We start from the raw sequence: 9,886 nt of genomic DNA, 5'->3' as shown, positions 1-9,886 counted from the left end.
AAACAAGTCAGCGATGGCCCCACTACTGAGGCTTACACTTGGCTGAACTGAACTTGGTGAAGGACAGATTTAGAGTTTCCTCTCTTTTAAGGAATCAAAATTTTAGGGATCAAGTACATGAGGAGCCTGTGTTTTCTAGATAGACTGATCTGGCTGCAGGCTAGAAATTCCCATAGAAAAAGGTTTGCAATGCACATCCACGTATCGCATGGGGAATCGGTATCTTTAAACCCTTAATTCATATACTTGGCGTATTTTCTAGAAGCATCAGTTTAGTGTTTGCATCAAAGGTTACGTCCTGCGTCCAGACATGATTTCTGTTTTTCAGTTGCATCTCTGTTAATGGCTTTTACTTTACTTACAGTTTTACACACAAATCTTAACTTTTTTTCCTGCCAGAGTGTTTTATTGTTAGTTACCAGCCGGTACCAGCCTTTTTGATTAGGGGTGTAAAAATATCGGTTCCGCGGTATTGTGATTTTCATTTCACGATACTAGTACTATCGATAAAATTGCACTTATTTTTCTTAAGACATTTCAGGTTTCTCATATTTGTCATTTTTCACATTTTATTGTGACAGGATAGTTTATAAATCTAAATACTTTCATCATATAATGACAATTTTTCACATTAAACCGAGGAGAGAAATTTTAGGGTTGTTGTTAGTTAATGGCTGCAACTAATGATAATTTTAGCAATTGATTAATCTGTAGATTATTTTAATAACTAATCAATCATCAGATAAACACAGAAGACTCAATTCTCAAAGATTCGGTATTTAACCCAAAGTAATATAGGCTGCAGACAAGTCACTAATTACTACATTCCCGCAACAGCTCGGGTTTAGTTAGCGAGCACTAGCCTGCTACTAGACCGGTTATGGCTAGAGACTAGCAAGCTATAGTCTTCAGCCAGCTCCGGTTATAGGCTATCAAACCAGGGGTGTATGTATTAGTTCCAGTCAGTGATACGTAACGTTAGTCTGGTGGCTGATAAATGCAGATGGATGAAAATGTTAAAATTACGACAGTAGTGTCTAGCTAGCGGGCTAAAGTAATCACAACTCGTAGGCTATTTAAGCTAATGTTTACATTATGTTCACAGTAGTTACGGGCCCCATTTGCCCGAAACGTAATGTGCTCTGGATTTTGGCAGTTTTTTTGTCCATATTCAAGTTTTGTTACATAGGTAGGTAGGTAGGTAGGTAGATAGATAGATAGATAGAGAGAGAGATAGATAGATAGATAGATAGATAGATAGATAGATAGATAGATAGATAGATAGATAGATAGATAGATAGATAGATAGATAGATAGATAGATAGATAGATAGATAGATAGATAGATAGATAGATAGATAGATAGATAGAGATAGATACTTTATTAAACCTGAGGGAATTCAAGTATTCAGCAGCTTTGCATACAGCACAAGAGGACAAAAAACAGACAGACCCAAACAAAATAAAACAGGTGGGTTAGTAACCGGGTGACAGTAAGGTTAGTATATATACTATAAAAGACACTTGCTAAGAACGTCCTTAAAAGAGCTTCCCGTACAGTACTGTAAATAAAGACTTTTGTTTGTATTTAACATTTCAGGGCAGTGATGTAAAGTATAACAGGGATTTAAGTGTAAATGGCACACTACGTTTCGGGCAAACGGGCTGCTGTAGCCACCGAGAACAGAATGTAAACCTAGCTTTTAAAAATCTGTCCGGTATCCGAAGCCTCAGCCATCTCTGTGTTTTCCTCTGTTATGCCGCGTTTCCACGACGTGAAACCAGCTCGACTTGGCTCGGCTCGACTCAGTATACCTGGAGACTGTTTTCATTACAAGATACTACCGACTTTACAGTACCTGGTCGTCGTAGCGATGCGGCGTGTTACTTCCGTGTCGTCTGTTCAGAGAGTCACTGATAAACTCGCTGTTGCGTGTTGTCTCGTCTGAATTTTTACGTTGGCCACCAAAGACTGATTCTCCTTGACCGACCATGGTGTAGTTTTGGGCTGTTATCATGTGAATTAATGTACCGCTATATTTACTCTCCACTTCCACATCTGTTTTTTGTAAAACGGCGGGTCACAGATACAACTCTCTGACCAATCAGTGGTCTGCAGTGTTTACACGTCATGTTTTAGTATCTGGTCCCCAGTCCTGGAACCTCGGCGGAGATGATACCAAAAAAGTAGTACCGGGTACCAGATTCCAGGTCCTATTTCGTAATGGAAACACAAAAAAGGCCGAGTCGAGTCGAGTCGAGCCGATACCACGTAGTGGAAACGGGACATTACACAGCATGCACATGCCTCAATACTAAAATGCTCAAGACCCAACGAACTGACTGCCGAATTCATTGCCAACTGTTTTAAGAATTGATTTGGATCTATTTAATTGATTCGTTGTTGCAGCACTATTATTTATAGGTTTGATGCTAGTATTTACTTTATCAGATTGAGTTTTAGTTAATATTTTCTGTGTAATTTTTGCATTTTGCACATTTATCATGCGGGCCAGTTTTGGCCCACAGACCTTATGTTTGACACCCCTGTATTAGAATAGTCTTCAGTTATATATATTGATAGGGACAAACTTCAACGTCACATTTACTAGAAACTGCATTGCATTTATTCTTGTTTATTAGGATCACCACTTTGACGTCTTCCACATAAAACAAAAACAGGTGTATTTTTTTCAACAACTAACATCATCCTCTGTCTTCTCTTTGCTCAGTCTGAGGCCTGCAGGCTTCGCTCTGCACCTGGGATGGTGCCATGTGACCGAGCGGCCGTGGAGCCTTAACCCCACCACATCCCGCTCCACCATCTCCACTCTAAGCCGTTGGCCACCGCTGATCTCAGTCCCAGCGCCTCCTGCTTCCCTTTATCTTTGCTCTGAGCCTTGGACGAGGCCACCGCAGCAACCACATGACTCACCCACTGGAGCCCTAGATCAAGTAGGTACAAGTACATTCTGCCTGGTCCCAGTAGTGGAGGACTGCAATACACGATGTGGACAAAAGTATGTGGACACGTTGAATTCAGGTGTTTCTTTTCTAACGGGTCTGGGATACAAAATAATAATGATAAATGTTGTAATATGCTTTTATATTAGGATAAATATCATTGCATTGGATAGTTTGGTTTACATTGGTATTATCTTTGCTTCCAAAATACATCAGAGATGGTTTTCACTTAATTTCTTTCAACATTGATTTTTAAAAAAATCAATAACTATGATTTTAAATGTTCTACCTGTAAATTTCTAAAATATTTTTCATGCTCTGGCTGTAAATAATAATTTTCTACCACAACTAACCATTTACTTTCTTCACATCTCACTGAGGAAGAGAAATCTACTGTTAAACTTTAAGGTAATATTGATGTTTATAAACCATATGGACCTAAATATTGGGATATATTGTGTATACAGCTGTAAGATGTCCTGTTCATGCTCATTTGAGATATGAAAATCTATATTTTCTTGAAGTTTAATTAAGGTAGAACATTTAAAATTATATTCATGGATAAAAAAAAAAAAAGCAAAATCAGTGTTGGAAAAAGATTAAGTAAAAACCATCTCTGAGCCATTTTGGAAGCAAACATAACAATTTAAATCAAACTAACCGATGCAATGATATTTATCCCAAAATAAAACTATATTCTGACATTAGTCATTATTGTTTTATATCCCAGACCCCTTTTAGAAAAGAAACACCTGAATTCAGTGTCCACATACTTTTGTCCATAGAATGTAGATTAAAACCACAGTGGAGATATTCTGCGAATATTCTTGGTTATAGTCTTGTTAACGCTCTGTAACTATATGGTAGATACAGGGTTCAGACAGGTGCTTGAAATCTTTGAAAATGCTTGAATTTCAATGTTGTGTTTTCAAGATCTGGAAAGTCCTTGAATTTAGTTAAAGTGCTTGCAAGTGCTTGTAATTCTAACTGTGATGTGATTTTTTTTATTTTTAATATAGTAACTCCAAGCCAAAGATACTTTCAGAGGGGTGAAACAGTTTGAAAAAATGTCAAAAAAGAAAATTAGGCAGGTGTTCTCAGGTCGACTTCAGGTACATTTTTATCTTAATCTTTGTCTTGGTGCAAGCGTGTCTGAAGAACGCAAATAGCTTCCCTTTTTTGGATAAAACTTTCTGTGCTTCCTTTCATTCCTAAACTTATTGCTATTATGAAACATAATTTTAGATGTTTATAGCATAGTAGAATGTAAATCACTGTGATAAAAGTGAAAAAACATTAATCCTGAGTATATGTATTCCTGTAGATATATTTTGCCCCAGTGATAAAGTGCTGTGCTGGAAAAATTTGAGAAATGACCCTTAGAAGTGCTTGAATTTGACCTTGACAAATGTGTACAAACCCTGTAGATATTATAAGTTTATGTTAAGTGTAAACTCTTTGCTGCAGAAAATGTTGTCATGTTCTTTATTACATGTTTTATTAATGATGTAGTATTGTATAAGGCTCCAGGCTGTGTTTGGAGAATGGCAGTGTTCGAGTTAAACAGAAGTTTCAATATTTATGGATGATACGAAGAACAGGAGCTGGTTGAAATGGGTATTGGTCTGGATTTTTTGCGGTTGATGTTACCAGTGAATCTGAGGTGCAGTGATCAAATTAGGGGCATTGTCAGTAGACCCTCTGCACTGTTCAGATTTAACTGTAACTTGGTACGTTTTCAGAACCAGAGGAAATGATGAAATTTCAGCAGATGTCTTTAGATTTTTAGAGGACAGGGTGTTGTATTTTTCGCTTTTCGGAAGGTATCACTCACAGCCGAATTTGTTGATTTAATACATCAATGTGAGATGGAATGAGGTCATTTTAATTTTCTATGACAATCTCAGAGCTAAATGATGACTGTCGTATTCCGGAAATATGCACTGGAAGGACATTGAGGTGTTTTTTTCCCCAGAAAGTACAGATGTCAGAGGTTCTTCTTTGTCTTTTTCTGATTTTACTGTTGCTATTCTATGTTTTGCATTAGCCTGGGGCTCACATGTTTTTAAAGAAAATGAAAAATGATGAATTTATGAAAATGAGAGCAGTAATATTGGGTTTCATAGAGCCTGCATAGCTGTAGTAATTATAAGACAGAAGACAGAAAGGATTGTATATGCATTTACGGCTACATTTAACAAAAAAAAAATCCCACATTGGGTCAAATTGGGCAGCCATGGCCCAGATGGCTTGTGACCGAAGGGTTGCTGGTTCGATTCCCTGGACTGGTAGAGAGTTGCACTGCAAAAAAACCAAAATCTTACCAAGTGTATTTTTCTCATTTCTAGTTAAAATATCTCATCAGACTTAAAATAAGACATAATCACCTAAAGAGTAACTTTTCAGTGAGATATAAGAACTTATTTTTAGACAATAGATCTGGAAAATCTGATTTCAAGAAATCTTACCAAGATAATTTTCACTTGATCCATTGGCTTGATTTTTTTTTTTTTGCTTAATCAAGATTTTTTGCTTGAGTCAAGATATTTTTGCTTAATTAAAGATTTTTTTTGCTTAATTCAAGCAAAAAATCTGCCAGTGGAACAAGTGAAAATTATCTTGATCAGGCAAATCTTATTTCAAGAAATCTTACCAAGATAATTTTCACTTGTTCCCTGGCAGATTTTTTTGCTTGAATTAAGCAAAAAATCATGAATTAAGCATAAACATCTGCTAATGGAACAAGTGAAAATTAAGTAAGATTTCTTGAAATAAGATTTTCCAGATCTAGCATCTAAAAATCAGTTCTTATATCTCACTGAAAAAGTCACTCGTTAGATGATTGTCTTATTTTAAGTGTGTATAAAATATTGGACTAGAAATGACAAAAATACACTTGGTAAGATTTTGATTTTTTCCAGTATGTTAGCTGATGTGCCCTTGACCAAGGCACTTAACCCCCCAGTTGCCCCCTGGGTGCCTGATATGGCGAGCTCACTGCTCCTAGTACGTAGTGTGTAATGCATAATCTAGTGATGGGTTAAAATAGGCAGAAGACAAGTTTCAGTGTGTGGTGCATGTTTATGTGTGTGAACCCCGACTGACAAGATAAAGATTCTAAGAAAAAAATAAAATAAAATGGGAAACGCACTAATTAAGGTTCAGTAGCAGAGCAAAACAAATAAAAACATCTGTATTTTGCTGCCACTGTTTCCAGTGTTTGCATTTGCTCTGACAGAAATGGTGCACAGCTACTTAACATTAAAAAGTCACATAATTAATATTGCACTGTTTTGCTTTGCTTTGTTTTCTTTGTTGGTTTTCCTTTTAAAATGTGTTCTGTCCTTTCTGTCGACTTATCTGTGATATTCCAGATATTTGCTATTATTTCATATTTATCTGATGATATTGTAGAAAACGCCAAGCCAGATGCAAAAGCCATAGCAACAGTAACCAGGGATCCTTTTGACTGTATAAAACCCCAAAATATTAACTGTTTCACAATAACTGAAATAGTAATTTTCAATATTTTCAGTCAGACGTAATTGGCTGATTAGAGAATCTATCGTCTTTACTGTCTCAGCACAGACTTAATAGCCTGTTAATGTAATCTTTAAGAGACCCGGTTAGTTCAGGCCAGCTTAATAGGTTAGAGAGAGAAAGGGGACAGGATAATGCCTCTTCTCTCACTGGCGTTTCTGCTTTATTCCCTTGCGCTATGTGCTCTGAGACTTATGCCCCAGACCGGCTGCATTTCTCTGAACATCCCAGCATGTCTGACTAGACCTCCCATAGTGTTTCGTCGAGTTGAAATGAGGACACGCGCACCCACACTCGCTCTGAAAATTACGCAGGGACCAGTGGAGTTCAATAAATGATGAATATTCATGTGGAACTGGCAGAGTCTGGCTCTGAGCGTCTTGAAACGGTTGAGCAATGACACAAATATTAAAAGTATATACGCTTCTGTGCCTGTTTTTTAAATGTGTCATATAAGTGGAATGGACAGGGAAGCAGTAATTACATTTTTTTTTAATGAGGAAGCCGAGGGTGTACATATGCTTCTATGTTTAGATTGTACGTATTAATAATTTGCAGCGCTTCATCGTTTCCTTGGCTGTTCCCTTTGTTAACAAAGTAATGATAATTATGTGCGACGGCTCACTGTAGACTGCTCTGCACTATGTTGTGTATAGGCTAAATATTCCTGCAGAGTGTAGTTGTGTCTGTGGAGCAGTGTTCAGTGCAGTGCAAGGTTATTTCTACTCTTGGTAAACATCCTGGATCGGGGTGTACACAGATGGCTGGAAACAATAGAGTGGAACTTGAACAGGGTATTTGGTACAGAAGCACGACCTCTTAAAGACACACCATGGTTTTTGTTTGTTCAAACCTATTTATTGCAGATCATATGTACCTGTGGTTCTCTCTTTAATAACATGGTCTAATGTTCTTCATTGTTGCCCTTGTTGGGAACTGGTCAAATTTGGCCACTTTAAAGGAGTGATATTTAGCTTTTTAAAATGGAATTCTTCATTTCCAACCTTTCCCTGTGGTCTCCATAAACTAATGCTCTGCTTGGGTCTGAATTCTTCATTCATTCAACTCCACAGGTCCATCTTCAACCCTGTTTCTGAGTAATGACACCAGAAAGGTGGTTTGGAGCGCAGGCCCTTTAAATGCACATGAGCACTTCAGCCTTATATGTGCAAATGTCGTGACGTAACTAGTTATAAAACGTAACAAATTAAGCTGGAATTGAAGCGGGTTGTAGAAATCCACTGGATTTTTGCTGGAATGAATATACAGATAGTTTTGCAGCACCTGGAGGGTTCAATTCAAACTGTATGAACTATTAGGGTCCAAATACACAAATAATGAACCAAAGACTAATAAAAGTGGTTTTAGCAAAATATGACCCCTTTAAAGGAGTCATATTTTGTTTTTTTAAATGGATTCTTCATTTTCCCACATTTCCATGTGGTCTCCATAAACTAAATGCTCTGCTTGGGTCTGAATTCTTCATTCATTCAACTCCACAGGTCCATCTTCAACCCTGTTCCTGAGTAATGACACCAGAAAGGTGGTTTGGAGCGCTGGCCCTTAAAAATGCACTTGAGCCACCTCAGGCCCCGCACCCTCCAGGTTGTTGGCTGTGTTTCTCTGTCCCGTTCAACCAACAACTGAACATTTTAGGTAATGGGCTCCAAGTTTGGACATACTTTCAGTTTTACTACAACCGCTGCTGCTGACAAACATTATGTCATACGATCAGTGAATTAAATATAGAAAAATAGATGATTTACACTAAAAAAAGCAAAATGCAGTGAGTGATATTAGAATAAATGGATATAAATCACTTGGTAATGGTTAAATGTAGAGAGAAATTCATTTGGAGTCGCCATAACCAAAGAAAGTACAAAATAAATGAAGAAATTGAACAAAATATCAAGAAAATGAACCTAATGATGAAGAAAATGAAAATAAAACCAATGAAATGCATAGAATAGAATAGAATAGAATAGAATAGAATAGAATAGAATAGAATAGAATAGAACAAAATATGTACTCAGAGAAATGTTCATCAGAAGTCTGGACCTTGTATGTGCAAATGTTGTGAAATTAAGCAGGAATTACAACAGGTTGTAGAACGCCAATGGATTTTGCCCAAATAAATATACAGATAGTTTTGCAGCACCTGGAGGGTTCAAATTCAAACTGTATGAACTATTAGGGTTCAAATACACAAATAAATGAACCACAAACTAATAAAAGTGGGTTTTAGTCAAATATGAGCCCTTTAAAACCTTTTAGGCAGAAAAGTGTGTTTACATAGTAGAAATGTGAGTGTGCACAGGCCAATGTGTTGCATCGTCAGGTTTCTATATTAGTCATCATGGCTTCTTCACACGCGAACGAGGGCTGCAACTGACGACGACTACTGCAGGGGCGTTGAACTCACTTTAGTTCAGGGGCCACGTACAGAACAATATGATCTCAAACGAGCTGGATCAGTAGAATAATAACATAATTTGCTATAAATAATGACAACTTCAAACTTTTCACAATGGCATTTTACTCAAAAACGTAACATGACATGATGAAAATGTTTACATCTACAAACTCCTTTAAAAAATGTGAACACGAACAACCTGAAAAACAAGTCTTTTTTTTTTCTTTTTTTTTTTTTAACAATTTTCTGCCTCTAACCAATGCAATGATATTATCCCAATATAAACCTGTATTCTGATATTTGTCATTATTGTTTCGTATCCCAGACCCTTGTTAGAAAAGAACCACCTTGTCACCCTGTTGGAAAGACATTTTATCTTACTTAAAGGGGTCATATTTTGCTAAACCCACTTTTATTAGCCTTTGATTAATTTATTTGTGTATTTGCATGCTAATTGTTCCCAAACTTTGAATTTGAACCCTCCAGGTGCTGCAAACCTATCTTTAGATTCATTCTGGCAAAAATCAAGTGGATTTCTACAACCCATTTCAATTCCTGCTTAATTTGTTACGTTTTATAACTAGTTACGTTCCGACATTTGCACATGAAAGGTCCAGACTTGAGACGTGCATTTCTCAGAGTATTACATCATTGTTTGTCAGCAGCAGCAGTTGTAGTCCACACTGAAATTATGTCCAAACTTGGAGCCCGTTACCTAAATGTTCAGTTGTCGGTTGAACTGGACAGAGCAGCACAGCCGACAACCTGGAGGGGGCGGGGCCTGAAGTGGCTCATGTGCATTTAAAGGGCCAGCGCTCCAAACCACCTTTCTGGTGTCATTACTCAGAAATAGGGTTGAAGATGGACCTGTGGAGTTGAATGAATGAAGAATTCAGACCCAAGCAGAGCATAGCATATTTGTTTGAAAATGCATAATAACATTTAAAAAAGCAAAATATCACCCCTTTAC

Source organism: Sphaeramia orbicularis, chromosome 24, assembly GCF_902148855.1.
Source record: "Sphaeramia orbicularis chromosome 24, fSphaOr1.1, whole genome shotgun sequence".
Taxonomy (NCBI): Eukaryota; Metazoa; Chordata; class Actinopteri; order Kurtiformes; family Apogonidae; genus Sphaeramia; species Sphaeramia orbicularis.
The sequence above is the reverse complement of the archived record's forward strand: the minus strand, read 5'-3'. Positions refer to the sequence as shown.